Below are 15,114 nucleotides of genomic sequence, written 5' to 3'. Positions count from 1 at the left end.
ATATTGTAAAAAGTTATTATTAACCAAAGGTAACTGGGGGCCAAAGATATTCCCCCCAAACAAACAAACTTGCACACAACCTTTCAGCCCAAAGTAAAATTTGAGAAGACCATCAGCGACGAACCCTCTTTGCAGAGCCATCACCACCACCACGTCAGACACTCCTCCCAGGCAAACAGGAACCTTCACACCAAGCTGGGACAAGGCGGGGGTTAACAGCCCCTTCCCTCCATAGCCCTCGACTCAGCTGTGAGACTTGTACCTCATTCAAGAACACATGTTTGTTCTCTTGACATCCCTTCAAAAGAAAGTTATAGGTTGTCAGGGAAACCCAACAGTCATTTTCACTTGTTCCAAGAATAACTGCAGCAACAATACACGTATTTCACAGGCGGCCTGGGGCCCCCACCACCTCAAGGAGGCAGTGAGGCGTCCAGAAGAGCTCACAGTGGTTTCAGAGGGCGATTCACAGAAGGGAAACGGGCGAGAGAACTAAGCTTGCCTTCGCCGGCCGAGCTCCCCCCACGACTGGCAGAGCTGGGTTTTAACCAAACCTCCCCCTGAACCCAGATCCCTTTTGTGCTGTGGGGTTATGACCGAACAGGGAGCAACAGCAGCCAGTCCCCACCCCCAGCGACAACCTTCCCCCACCACCCCGATGAAGAGAGCTCGCTCCCATCACCGCGGCAAGCACTCGACGTGGCTCAACAGCCTCGCAACCGCGCTGTCGGAGCCCGGAGCAGGCATGACAGTGTAACACAGGCAGCGCTACCAAAACACACTGTATTTTCTCATCAGTAATTACTTAATTGGCGGTACAACAGTCACGCAAAACCCAAGTCATCAACCCAGATGGACAGTGCTCACGATTTTATTGTGCATATTTAAAGTCTGTACATTTGATGCCTTCTTTTTCCCCACCATTTGTCCCAAAAAGCCTTTTAAATACTATAAATGACAAACTGAACACAAAACAGTGCAGCACAGATTTAAAATCATAACCTGAGGCCCAACAATTAAAGTGTTGCTCCAAAACCAGACTGAATTGTTTTCCAGAGAAATCACTGTACACCTTGGATGCGTTCACAATACAGCAAGAACACCTCCAGACAGCGCTCGAGAAACAGCTACGCTTTTTGAGTCTCCATATCCCCTTAGAAGTCACACTCGCTTTTGGAAACTGATTGGTAGTCATCGATATTTGCTGTATTTCTACTTAAACGGTGAGAAGAAAAGCTCTGAATAATGCCTTGAAGTTTGGCAGAGTGTAATTATTATTATTTAGAAGCTACTTTATTATGGAAACTCAACACATCTGCGTCATTCTGACACTTCTGTTTGTTGTGCCGGCGGTCAAGATAAATCATGCCTCACTCCACGGCTCCATGAGACACGTAGGATTCCTTCAGCCCCATTTCTGCTCAGCTGGTGCCTAAACCCCAGCACAACGAGCAGTCCCATGGCATTTCCTGAGCCCAAAAGCCAAGCACACATTTACAAGACCTACGGGAAGGTGGTCAGCAGACCGGCAAACCGACTCCACAGACAGGTATCCCACACCCCCTCAACGCTTTCTTTAACACCGACTCCACGCAGTGAGACCCAGGAAGACGAGAGGCAAGTTCCCATCTTGTTCTCGCCGCAGGCGCGGGCACAGCCGTGGCCCTCACGGACCCGATCCGGCCGCACCTTACTGCAACGGCCTACGGGGCGTCATCCTTCCAACGGGAGAAAGAGGAAGCGTTTCATCCCTAACACTTCAAGTGACTGACATCAGCCTCACAGATCTGCCATCTTTAGTTTTTATGCTGTATTCTTCTCAATTTTCCCTCAATTATTTTTTAATTGAAATAGTTAATACATTTCCAGGTAAGAGTGGCAGGACAGCGGGATCTGCTGCACTTCAACATGGTTGAAACAGATTTGGGTAATGTACTTAATTACTTTCCTACATTCTGAACACACACTGCTGAGATCTCAGCCTTACTCTCTTCTCAGACGTGTGCTTTATTTTACCTGACAGCCACTTTGAAACAAAGCATAACAAAGGAGTTACAGTAAGTACGAGTTTCTATTTTCTACCTTCTCTCCTCGTGATTTTAAAGTCTTTGCTAAACCCACTGCATGTTAACCAGATACATCAAAAATTTAGTGTAGTATATCCATATAGAAGCTCAGTTTCGAAGTCAAACCACGGACAGGTTTCTATGTCATCAAAACCTAACAGGAGCAACCATCCACCTCAAAAAAACCAACTACCATCTCCAGTGATTTCCTGAAATAGGGTAGAGAGAATAATCCCAGCAGATCAAACATGCTCCCCACACTCCCAGAGGAAATGTAATCTAATTCAGGCTACGAATTTTCAAATACACTCCAAACAGTACGCCACGACTCCCTGCAGCGCAGGCAGCAGGAGCGAGGTGACGGGACAGCCCTTAGCAAATTCTCCGTAAAAAGCTCCTGTACGGAGACAGCCCCACTCCTGGGTTCCCCGATGAAGTAACTAAGCACGTGTGGCTTCAGAAACCCAGAACCACCCCAAGCCTCACGGGTGTCACGGGAGCGCTCATCTTTGGGAAAACCGCATCGCTTCGCAGAACCACCTCAGCGGGGGTTGGTGCCCCTGCAGCCCAACAGCCTGCTCCAGCTCCTCCGTCTGGGCAGACACAGGGGAAGCTGGAGCCGACTGCCGGCCTTGTTCCAACAGCGCAGTTCTGGTTCTTCGGAAATCCAACGTTTGTAGGCACCGGTGTGCCAGACCTGCTCCTTTCTTCAGGCCCTCAGCACGCCCGTCCCAGCTAAGTTCGCTGTGACAGCGCTCCCTGGGAGGGCCACCTGCCTAAAAACCACCAACAGCAAACTGGTCATTGTGAACGACAACCCAGTCAACAGAGCTCACTGCCACGCCACAAAAGCTAAGCCTTCTGTCAAATTCTACAGATCTCTGGTTTAAACGGGTAAGGAAGCTCTGGGCAGCTCAAGGATGGAGACGGAGACCGCGGAAGAACAGACACAGATGCTCCCTGCGCGCAGAACAGCCCGGGGGGGAGAGCGGTCCACGGCAGGGTCTGGGCTTGGGAGAAGTTGTCTCGTGCAGATCGTTTTGCGTTCCACAAAGCAAAGTTCTTCTCACGTGCCGCACATGGCAACCCAAGGCAGGACAAACGGACCCAGCCTGACGAAGCCTCAGCTGCAGGCACGGACCGAGCCTGCTCTCACGGCCAAAGCCAGGGCACCGCTCCGGGGAGCCGCCCAGGGCCCGGCCCCCCGACCGACACCTCCCGAGGAGCTCAGCCACCCTGCGGTGTCACTGCTGTGCCATCCTTACCTGTCTGGTCATCACACAGAAAAGAGGGAATACTCGCAGTTCTGCAAGCAACTGGTGAAGTTGCTGCACAAAGAACGAGGCTGATAAACGGGCTGTTCAGCGCTACTTAATGATTCCCAGCTTCAAAGCAGTCACACGCCAGCCAAACCTTTCAAACAGTCGTCAGAACCAACAAGGCAGAAAAAAATTGAACCACTTTCACTTTATGAAAGAACATTGGCAAAACGCCCAAGTAACTTGCCCAAAGTTTAGTGTGAGCAAAATCTAAAGGAATTCAAGAGACTGCTGATTTACAGCTCCTTTCATCAGGCAGCACTTGTTTCCAAATACCCACAATAACCAAAAATAGCCACATGTCCTTCCTATAGAAAAACATGCTTCCAAACATGCTAACAAATTAAAATACCAAGAGGGAAGGTCAGTTGTACGCAGTTTAGTTCTAAACCACTATCAAAGTAAAGCCTGTTGCAGCTTTTCCCTACATTTTTCTTCAAACGCCCTGCGAGTAGAGCCCATCTTCCCCACTGCTGCTGCTCCCTGCAGCCCTTCCAGGGTTTTGAGACATACTCCACTGCCTTTTGACGGACTCCACTCCAATAACTAAGGGAAGCTCATTAACAAGCAGTCTAAAATCCACTGCATAAACCTCTACAACGCCTTCGAAAGAGCATTTACACTTCAGCAAGTCAGGAAAAAAAATGTTAAAAATACCCCACCTTCTCAACTACCTCCTGAGCCCTCTTCAGGAAGCCTCCACCTGACGGAAGCCTTGCTGAAGGAGCTGCACAACCTGTACCCTCCCTACTGCTTTGGGTAGCCTGTGCCAAGGCACCACACACAAGCAGAGACAGCTCAGGCACTACAGAGGCAGGACTGGCACTACCCACCCGCAGCTCATCCCTCTGCTGGGGCTGAGCTGGGTCCAGCAGAGCTGGGCCGCTCCAGCCCAGCATCCCCTGGCTGTGCCCGTCCCGCTGGGCTCCCGAGGGCCGCACAGGCGCCCAGCAACAGCTCAGGCCGGAGGCAGCAGCTCCCCGACATCCCTGCTGGAGAAGGACGATCAGCCCCGGCCCCCCGAGCCTGCAGGAGTCAGCCTGGCCCCAGCTCCGGCAGCAGCGCGGGCACCAGGAGAGCTTGGGTGCTCCTTGCCGCGCTCCTCTGCTCGAAAGCAGCGAGATGTTCCAAACAGAGCACAGGTAAGGAAGGCGTCGGTGAGCGGAGAACTCCCTGGGCTCCTCCTGCCTCGGTACCTGCTGCCGCAGGGCAAGCAGAGAGAAGAGGTCGAACGGCCCCGCGGCGCCGGAGGCTGGAACGCTGCTGCCCCGCACCGAACCCTTACGCACCATTTCGGGGAACTGCCCGCTAGGAACGGAGGATCGATTAGCCGGAAAAGGCAGGTGGAGAGGAAAATATTGAGGAGAATTAGAATTTCTAGACAAAAATAATCAAAAGGTCTATTTAACTCTTAAAAAAGGGCACCTCTGGCGAGCGATTCTAACAGCTCAGGCACAGCAGAGAAGCAAGACCCCTGCCTTCCCCAGATGGACCGGCGGCACTGCGCAGTAGTCGGGAGCAGGATGCAAGCGTACAAAAAAAAGGACACGCATGTTTTGATACTACTATATAAAAAGCAGCTATTTTTAAAGGAATTTAATGTCTTCCCACTGCCTTAGTTACTTTCAGATCGTTGATCAGAAACCTCAAGCAAGATTAACTAAATTCAACCTTTTATATAAGTTATAATGTCCCTCAAGACGTTACCAATAAAGCCAGAACTTTAGTTATCCAAACTAAGAAATAAAAGCATTTCCACAGAGTATCTCCACCGCAACGAAGGCGCTAAGCAAAGGGACAGGTAGCTTACACGAAACCAGTAACAGCCCCAAACAAGTCTCTGGTCAAGTTTACCTCCACTTGCCTGTATTTTGGAACTCATTTAGCCGCTTCCCACCTACTTGAGGAGCGGTCACAAAAAAAATCATTACAATCCAAAGGAAGAGAAAGCCCAGCGTAAGCAGCCACCCTCTCCATCCTCCCCTCCCCGGTGCACCGACTGAGAAACGCCAAGTACTATTTAAGACAGCCCGGAGGCTGGCCCATTCGCGGGGTTTTACATCATCAACGCTTGCAGCAAGTTTCTGAAGTTGGGCTTTTTTGAGACCATCAACTCTCTCCTAACCCTACTTCTCTCAAGCTAACGCTGCCAGGAATTCAGGGAAAAAAGAGTACAATAGCTGTAGAATTGTCACGGAGAACGACATAAAAGTTTCCTCATTCTTCATCCATCTTTTGGAAATAATAAATAATATTTATGTCTCCTAGAAGGCTGTCAAGGGTTCACCCTCCACAAAAGACAGCAATTTGCCCGTGGTTGTTTGGCACATCATTGTCAGCTCTACCACCTGCATTGCTCCACAGGCACTCGGGCATCGGCAAGCCCGTTTGAGAAAGCTGTGGCCTCGTACCTGGTGTTGGCATCTTATTTGGGAACTAACTCATAGGCACTAGGGAAAAGGCTCCCTGACAGCACTGCTGAGGACAGGTACCACCCAATCCTCAGCCAGAACTGCAACATTACTGCATACATCAGCCGACCGAGCTTTTGGCTTGAATTTCAACCGAAATGGCTCCAGATACTCTAGATTAATTTTAGTCCACAAAATCCTGCATCCAACTATGAACCTACGTGCAGCCCCAAGATCACTCAGACAATGTTTGGGCTTTCCACTTGCTCATTTCCCAAAAAAAAAGAAAAAAAAAAAAATCTATCCACCAGCTCTGCTGAGCCTCCCCCGTACCAAGGGAAGTCACCTAGTCCCACAGTCTCCAGCTGTACGGTAAATAAACACAGCAGCTTACACAAACGAGCCACTGGACGGTTAATGGACACTTCTGGCAGTGACACACCCCGAACATCACCCATGGTGCCGCTTCTTCAGAAACTCTGCTGCAAACAAAGCCACAGGGAGCCCTCCGCCAACTTCCACTGCCGCTCCGGGGCGTCTTCAGAGAGAAGCTGGCTCCCTGCACGTTTTCAGAGCGCTTGAGACTTTACAGAAATTGCTGAAATTTTAAAAAAAGCCAACACCCAAGAAACAAAAATCTATTTGTAGACAAACCCAAACTGATCTACACCCTCTTTCAACGACGTACGTTTGGAAACAAAGGGTCACGTCTCACCGAAGACCAAACACTGTCGTTCCTGAGCACGGAGTGACCCATGGCGGTTTGGGGAAGATGAAACAAGGCCAGTTGCATCTTCTTGCATCTTCACAGGCTCCCCAAGATCCGCCGGGCCCGCATCTTCACACTTCTTTCAAACAATAACGAAGACTCCCTGATGTCTCCTGCAAAGATCTGGCTTGGTTTTAGCATTTCCCACAGAGAACAAAATAGTCACCTCAGGTTTTACCAAGCCCTTCGGATACTTTTCAGTATCGACAGTGTTTCTGCAGCAACAGCACTGTCTGGAGCCCAACCTCGGCTATTGTCCCATAGTCCTTCCGTCACATTAAGGGTATGAAACACCATTCAGAGAGTCAGCAACCAGCTTAATCTTAGACTAACGTTTTAATAGTATTGTACTTTTCTGGTAACAGAAGAATCCCTTTAAATAATTAGTGAGGGTACGTACCCTCTCATTTCAAGAGACTATAAAATATTTGCCTTTCTCCACTCTCCCTGGAACTCATTTTCTATCCTAACGGCAAGAGCAGCCAGCCTGCTCTTCCCTACCCGAACGCTGACGTCTGCTCCCAGCCTCTGCAACTCATTTCTCAGACTTCACACGCACACTCTTAACAGCAAATATCAGTTTAAAACACAGCTTTTATCGTCAGGCTCCGAGGGACTGCGAATTTATTTTCCTCTCCATCTGGACATTTGCAAAACGATATGCAAATCATGAGATCCATGAAATGATACTGGTAATTATAGAAGTAACCGAGACCAGTTACTATTTTAAACTTTTGGCCAAGCACCATGAACGTCTTTCACAGGAGCTGACCCGTCCACAAAACCAGCACGTTACGGTGACAGGGCTTGCACAAAACCTTTTCAAAACTCTAAGTACGGCGCAGGATGAAGGTGAAGTCACTGTGGTTTTTTTGAGTTAGACAGTGAAGACCACAGAAGGCCCATCCACAAGGTCAGACATAACCAGAGAGCGAAAAGCAAGCTGAAGATTATCTAGCGCAGTTATTTATGGCAATAAACTGCCAAAAGGCACCAGAGCAGTGGCGGAGAAGGAAATCAAGGACTGTTTATTGTCAAATGTGCTGGCTGGGAAGCAGCTGGAGTCTACAACAAATCACTTGCAGAGGTTCGCAAGGCCCCAGAAAACCGTCCTCCTGTTCCTTGGCAGCATTAATGACAGAAGCGTCACACTAAGCCCAGCGATTCCCAAGGCTGGGGACAGTGTCATTTCAACCAATTTTTCTCCTGCTGCCAACGCGGCGTACTGCTCTTTCACACTCCCAAGCTGATACTTTAAGTCAGCTGTAATCCATTTTAAGAATCTGTCAAGCCACTCAGTAACTAAACAAGCCAAGGAAAGCTGCCAGTTTAATGCATAACACCACACTGCTACCTCACAAGAATTTACATTTTCAGTATTTTTATCACCAAGATCTTCCCAAGAAATCTGATCATTTGGGTTATCAAGATTTTTTGACTGCACAACTTAAGCTGCCTAAAGAGGGCCCAACTTTCCACAAGAGTTAAGTAAACACCCTCCAAAATTCAGAGCACACTCAAAACGTCTCAAGCCATCCATGATGAAGTCTGCAGACACATCCCAAAGTTTTCCTCCTGTGACTACTGGAGGAGACAGAAAGCCATCAGCCCGGACCCAGCTCGTATCAAAAACGGCACGAGACACTCTTGAGAATCACCCTTGTTTATCCAAGCTCTTGCTCTAGAGAATCCCAAGCCTCTACACTACTCCATTCCGAACAGAAAACAGCCTTGAACTCAACCGAGAACTAACGCAACGGATGAGCTGGAACTGCACCTCAGTAACGTAACCGAACCCAACCTTTGCCGACCAGCGCAGAGCTCCACGAGAGGACCCGACGCCGCTGCTGCTGCTGCGGAACAGCCGGCCTCCTGCCCCTCGCACTCCACGCTGCTGCCTCTCAGAGACCACGGAAAGCTCAGCTAAAATCACCACAAACCTCAATCCACGGTGACATACGGCCACTGGCGCGTGCCAGGTACACACACAGCTGGTGGGGAAAGGCAAGCAGATCAAACTCATTCTACCCAGAATTTAAATTTTTAGTTTTAATAAACAAAACCCACAGTGAATTTAAAAAGTAACACCTGCTCAAATTCTGCAATGCTGAAACCCAAGCTTGCTAAGCTTTTCAGGTACGCTGTGACAAACCTCCTCCACAGGCCATGTGGAGGGGACATGGGGACAGAATGAAAACCGCCAGCAATACAAAAGTCCCTGCTAGGAAAAAAAAAAAAAATAAAAAATAATAAAAAAAAATCACATGGAGCCCAAGGCTGACAACATCTATTTCTAGAAGACACATACATGTATAAAAATACTACCTAAAACTTACCAGGCTCCTGACTCACGGCACAGAAAGAATCCATTTCAATGAAAACACGCAGTCATAAGAAAACATGGCACACCAGGCAGCCTGGAAGGAATTCTGAGAAAACCTGGCAACATCAAAGCTTCTGTACATCTCACCATTTTCTTTTCACCATAATCTCTCATGCTTCTCCCAAACTTTAGGCGTTGCTGACCAGAAGAGGTCAGGATCTCTTCTCCTCGATTTTCACCTTTCTCATCATTTGCAAAAAATCCCCAGGGCTGCCAGTGGTTTCCACCTGTTTGTTCACCAGCACAAATTGGTTGAAATGACACTGTCTGCCTCACGTTTGTCAGAGCGAGAGGAAAGAGGCACATCAGAAATGATTTAATCCTGTATCAGTTATTTGCCCTGACTAAAACGCCTGCTTTTGAACTACAGCTCTCCAACAGCTCAAGCCAATCTCCGAATTCACACCCCCACCTCCCTGCCCCTAGACCGAGCCTGCGGTGTGCCACCCTCGGGTGCCAAACGGGGTGGTGACAAACCTAGCGAGGCAGCAAACGGCGCAGGCTGGGGGCTGGTTTGCCCAGTTTAGTGCCCAGGACCTCACCAAGTGTTCACAGAAAAACCTCTGCCAGAAAGGCACAAACTGCTACAAAACCACCAACTCTGACCAAACGCACGGACACCAAACCACGGCCCCGGCACGTTCCTGTCCTCACCCACGGCAACGCAGCCCAGGCGCCGTAATTCAGCGGTGAGCTCGCCGACCGAAACCAATTCTTAACTCCCCCAGCCTTAAAGACTCACGGCCGGACTCACAAACCCCCGTGGCCTCGCCTGCTGAAGCCAGATGGGAGGTCAGCTCAGCGCGCTCGCGCCATAGCTACACCCGGGAACTCAGAACGTACCGTCCATCTTCAAGACTCATTTAGAGGGTCCAGCCCACGCTAGGTGAGCGATCAAACCTGCATCCGAAAGGAGACGAGCCTGGCTGGCCACACACGAACTGAGGAGCGCTGCCTGGGAAGGCGTTTCCAGCCGCTCCTGGAAGGAGCCTCTGTGAAGGCGCTCCTCCGAAATGACAGTCCAAACCACCTCAGAGCGAAACACACCGCACTGCTTACACCTCTAGAGTATCGCCCCTGTTCTTGCTTGGCTTTATTTCTAAGAATTGAATAGAAAGAGGCAAGAATGTCTTATTTCCTTCTATATAGGCATTTCAGGATGCCATCTGAACTGATGAGCCCATGTAAGATACAGACACAGTACCGAAATTCCAGAAATCACATAAAGATTACGCACAGAAATCATGTTCCAAACAGGGAAGGAAAAAAAAACCGCCAAAACACGCACTTTCCAGGTCTAACCTTCCCAGTACGCCAGCTGGGCATGTGGCAGGAGCAACGCTCTTTCTGGAACCAGGGGAACCGCACTCAGGGCTCCCGATGTGCACCACCACGTCACATCAACGTGGCGATTTTTGTTCTTAAAAAGGGGCTTCCCAGCTATACTGACGACTACTCGCATGCCATTTTCTCTGAAATTCAACTTGCATAACAAGAGCTCTGAGAACATTTCTTTTTGTACTACCAGAGAAACAACTTTGCAGAGTAAGTGGAAAAAGTGCCTGGTTCCAAATCCTCCAAGGCGGCTCTGGCAGCCCGCTGCTGACAAGTAGCACACTCCGAGGCCTCGGCTCCATGGGAAGCTGGGAGGGGAAAGAAAAAAGAAAAAAAAACAACCCTCAAAAAAAAAAACAAAACCCTCACAAAAAAAAGAGTACTGCGAAGTTCTTTGGTACCTATTAAGAGAGTTACTGGCTGACCAGCCAGAAGAAATGTGTCTGGCGAGCTCCAACAGTAACATGTTTTGCACCAACAAAAGGCTACAGATCTCCTGGGCAGTGTTCCACGTAAGCCCAACTTGCCAAAAGGAATCAGCAACAAGTAAATTTACCAACTAAAAAGACACTTGGTCTCGTTTTTGCTTAATCCCATTCTTTTATTGTCATTTATTTTAAAAAGATCGCTGCATAAACGTCACCCACACACCACGTCACAGCTCTGCAGAGGAGAAATTGCCCAGTGCCCAGGAAGACCCCCGTCCTCAAGAAATTCTTTGTATTACCCAAAGGGGTATTTCAGGTTAAGGGGGAGAGGACGGGGGGGACAGGGACAGTGAGCGAGTTTCCATTCTGTTTGCAACTGCCCTTGAGCCAGTCCCGGGGCTGGCAAGTGGAAGGCAAGGTTTCGCTGTGCTCCCCCAGGGCCTTCCAAACAGCTCCTGCAGAAACTGGACATTCTCCCTCCAGCATTCACAGACTTCTTCAAGGCTTTTCCACTCGCTTCCAGCAGCGTTTTACACCACGTTCTCCTGCTGGAAGCAAGTTCTATTTAGAAATTTTTCTAACATCTCAGAGAATGATTTCAAGGCATCTATGCCGGCTTGCAGCACCCCAGGGCACGTGTCCACACCAGCAGCCCTGGGAGAGGCAGAGCTGCCCCACTGCCACGCTCTGCACAGCCTTAGGAAGATTGAGCAAGGTGCCGAGCCCAGACCGAGCCCAACAGGGCAAAACATCCTCCACCACCCGACACGGCAGGGCTGGCAGACAGGCCGAGCACCACGACTGCTGTTCGCAGACGCACAAGCCTTCACCACCAACCCAGAGGGCACGCGGTTAGAAGATGCTTCTGGGTGAAGGCTCCGTCCTGCTTATTCCCATTTTCAACATCCTCATTTTCTTCACTTCCCCTCTGACAGTCAGGCCAGGGCACGTTTAGACAGAAAACTCAATTCCCCCTTTTCTAGGAAGAGTATTTCCCACCTGAGGTTGCTTTAAAGAAAATCAGCAAGCGTATGGACTACCACAGAACCAGTCCACTAAGTGGCATCCAAAACTGAAACTGATACGAAGCCAACTGGCAAACGACAGCACAGCTAAAGCTACCTGCAAAAGCCAGGAAATGTAAAGCAAAACCACCATCACCCGCACTCTGCCGTCCTGACTGTGATCTCTGCGCTGGCACGTACCTGCCAGGGACGCACCGCGAGAACGACTCAGACCGTTCTGAACAGGCAGATGAAGTAAGAAGCAACGGCGTCGGTTTAGGGGCTGTGGCGTGTACCGCAGAATCGGCTGCTCTCACCCCGACGCTCGCCTGACCCTCGCACTGGAGAGGAGCCACAACACACGGGCCCCTGTGCCGAAACACCGCGAGGCAAAGGCAACGGCCTGTCCCCGGTGAGGGCTGGAGCCCGACAGCAGCCTCGGGCACGCAGCAGTCCTCAAGTGCTGGCTGCCCCGTGCGGTTTGAGAGACTCCTTGAGACAAAGACAAGACACGGCAGCTTCATGCAAACGAGGGAGCGCTGTGCACGGCACCCTGTACAGGTCAGCAGCTCTTACCTTAACGAGGATATGAGCCAGCAGTTTCCTGTAACAGCAGCAGCCGCAGAACGGCAGAGACAGAAGTGGGGCTCTGGAGAGCATCCAGTCCAACCAGCTGCTTCCCAGCACAAGGCCAGCCGGAGCTGGCTGCCCAGGACTGCGTCCAGGCAGCTTGTTTTGAACACCTCCAAGGATGGAGACTCCAGCACCTCTCTGGGCAGCCGGTGCCTGTCTCCAACCACCCTCGCAGCAAAACCATCTTTTCTTATGTTCAGTTTCCTGTGTTTCACTTTGTGCCCACCGCCTCTGTCCTGTCACTGGGTACAGCTGAGGAGAGCCTGCCTCCGTCTTGTTTACTGTCCCCCATGAGGGACTTAACACACACGGATGAGATCCCCCCCGAGCCATCTCTTCTCCAAGATGAACAGCACCAGCTCTCCCAGCCTGTCCTCACATGGCAAATGCTCCAAATACTTCAGCACCTTCGTGGCTGTTTGCTGGACTCTCTCCACTGTGTCCACGTCCCTCTTGTCCTGGGGAGCCCAGCACTGGACCCAGAACTCCAGACGTGACCCACCAGGGCTGGGTGGATGGGAAGGATCACCTCCCTTGGCCTGCTGGCAACGCTCGGCACACCGCAGCCCGGAAGGCTGCTGGTCACTTTTGCAGCAAGGGAACGTTGCTGGCTCCTGGCCAGCCTTGTGTCCACCAAGACCCCAAGGCCATTCACTGCAGAGCTGCTTTCCAGCTGCTCAGCCCCAGGATGCACCGGTGCACGGGGTTATCCCTCCCCCCAGGGCCAAGGCTTGGCGCTTCCCTTGGCTGAACATCAGGAGACTGCTACCGGCCCATTTCTCCAGCCTGTTGAGGTCCCTCTGTACAGCAGCACTCCTCCCAGCTGCGTGTCACGAAGTGCATCCTAGATGTGCTTCATTTCGTCCTTCCAGAAGATATGCTGTTATTTGCCGAGGCACAGGTAAGCACCCATCACTCAGAAAGAGAAGACTCAGGTTTTGAAGGTGCAAGTACTTCACAACTGCAGTTCTGCACTGGAGGTGACCAGAACAGCATTACGCGTTTACAAGCCGAAACAAGAGTTGTTAGTGCATCTCTTCAGAACAACTGAAGGATACACTCCAGGGACTAACGATCTCTCTGAAATAACTCTTCCTCCAGTTCCTATCAATCACCAGCTGATGTGTTCAAAGGGATTTTAGCCTGGTCAGACTGATGGAAATCTCGACAACGTTTTAACTCGCACTGCACAGACCATGAATCAGATGTTAGTGTCTTCTGGACGTGTCTTAACGCCTCAAGTTCTCCCCTGCTGCTAAGGCCCTCCGCACTACCAGCACTCAACTCCTTTGCTGCTGCTGTTGCACACACCCCTTTGGTTTCTGGAGGATTTAACTGCTGGGGCCTGTCAAAAGACAACTGCCTGCAATGCACAGCCTACCTGCGTTACAGCTTTCTGGCGTACACTACTTCCAGCCTTTCGGTACCGAAGCACCAACGCTGTGCTGCTGCTTTGCACGTCCACACCCCGGGCTGCCAGCCCTTCAAGCCCCTCTGCCATGGCCTGTCCCCAGGAGGAGGTTCCTGGCTGCTACCTGCTGCCTCTAAGTGCCTCCGCGGTCCATCACAACCAACCGCTGCAGTCCCATCACCGTCCTGCCCTCGTCTTCCAGCTCCACGACCCCATCGCTGGCGAGAACCTACCACAGGTGGAGGTGGCAGGGTGCAGCACTAGCCCCGCTCTGGCAGAGCCTGGATGCGGCACCGTGCCTTGCTGTTGAAGCACACCCACAACGCAGGTAACAGATGGCTTGCAGCAGTCCACTCTTCTCTGGGTTCAAAACGCTCAGAATTTACATTTCAGCCTGCCAAGGGAAGAGAATCATGAGCTACTCAATTACTTCTAGAGCTCACTCTCAACCTCTTTAGGATCCTGCTCCAGACTCTTCAGGAATAGACTCTCAGTGCTTGTCTCCAAGACAAAACAACGCCGATAAAAAATTTCCTCATTCATCTTATAACACAGCCAAGATTGAATCAAGGATCTGTATTCATTCCTCTTACATTCAGACACAAGGCACGAAGAACAGTGAAAACCCAACGGAGGAAAGCAGCAGTTTGCTACGTACACAAACACTATAGCTCAAGAAGAGAGACCTTTTTCGCATTATTTTGAAGCTGTACCCGAGAGGTCTGTGGTTCTCCACACAAACTGGAGGGAAGCAGTTCTCTCCAAAGCAGTACCCAAGACGTCCTGCCGTATCTAATAAGCATCGGAGCTGCTGAAGCCCACCACTACAGGGAGAACAAATAAATCCCTTTCACGCAGTCACGTATCTCCTTCCCACCAGCTATACTTCTCCTCTGAAGTAGCCGTCCACAGAGCTACAAGAAGGCAAAATCAAAAATAGAAAGTTAAAGGCAGGAAATACAGAACGCCTCTTCACCAACATTTTACTTCTTCCCAGCCCACCTAATCTGTAATTTGGGAGGACTTGGACTTCATTAATACGCACTGCTCCAAATTCAAATTGGTACCATGTCCGCCCTTGCTAGTCATGCTATCTTTTGACGGTAAAAGAAAATTCAACCTTATTCCAGAGGAGCCTCTCTTACCTGAAAGAATGTTTTTCTCTTTGGAAACCTACTTGCAGACGCCCTCTGAAAGCCAAGTCTTGGCAGGCTTTACGTCAGTCCCTCCCCAAGCACAGAAGTGTCACACCAACCCAACAACAACAAAAGCAGATGTTATGGAGCGCTATCTGACACGCTCCGCATGCTTTCACAAGCAATGCTAACACGGGCAGGCATTATTTACGTACGGAC

The 15,114-nt window shown here is 50.4% G+C and overlaps 1 protein-coding gene across 2 annotated transcripts in view; it reads right to left on the bottom strand.

The window, feature by feature from the left end:
• PPP6R2 (protein phosphatase 6 regulatory subunit 2) overlaps positions 1-15,114 on the bottom strand; it is a 101,407-nt gene that overhangs the window by 72,520 nt on the left and 13,773 nt on the right. The window lies entirely within an intron of this gene.

The sequence above is a fragment of the Leptosomus discolor genome, chromosome 1 (assembly GCF_034619465.1).
Source record: "Leptosomus discolor isolate bLepDis1 chromosome 1, bLepDis1.hap2, whole genome shotgun sequence".
Taxonomy (NCBI): domain Eukaryota; kingdom Metazoa; phylum Chordata; class Aves; order Leptosomiformes; family Leptosomidae; genus Leptosomus; species Leptosomus discolor.
Note: the sequence above shows the minus strand (reverse complement) of the source record. Positions and strands in the feature narration are given on the sequence as shown.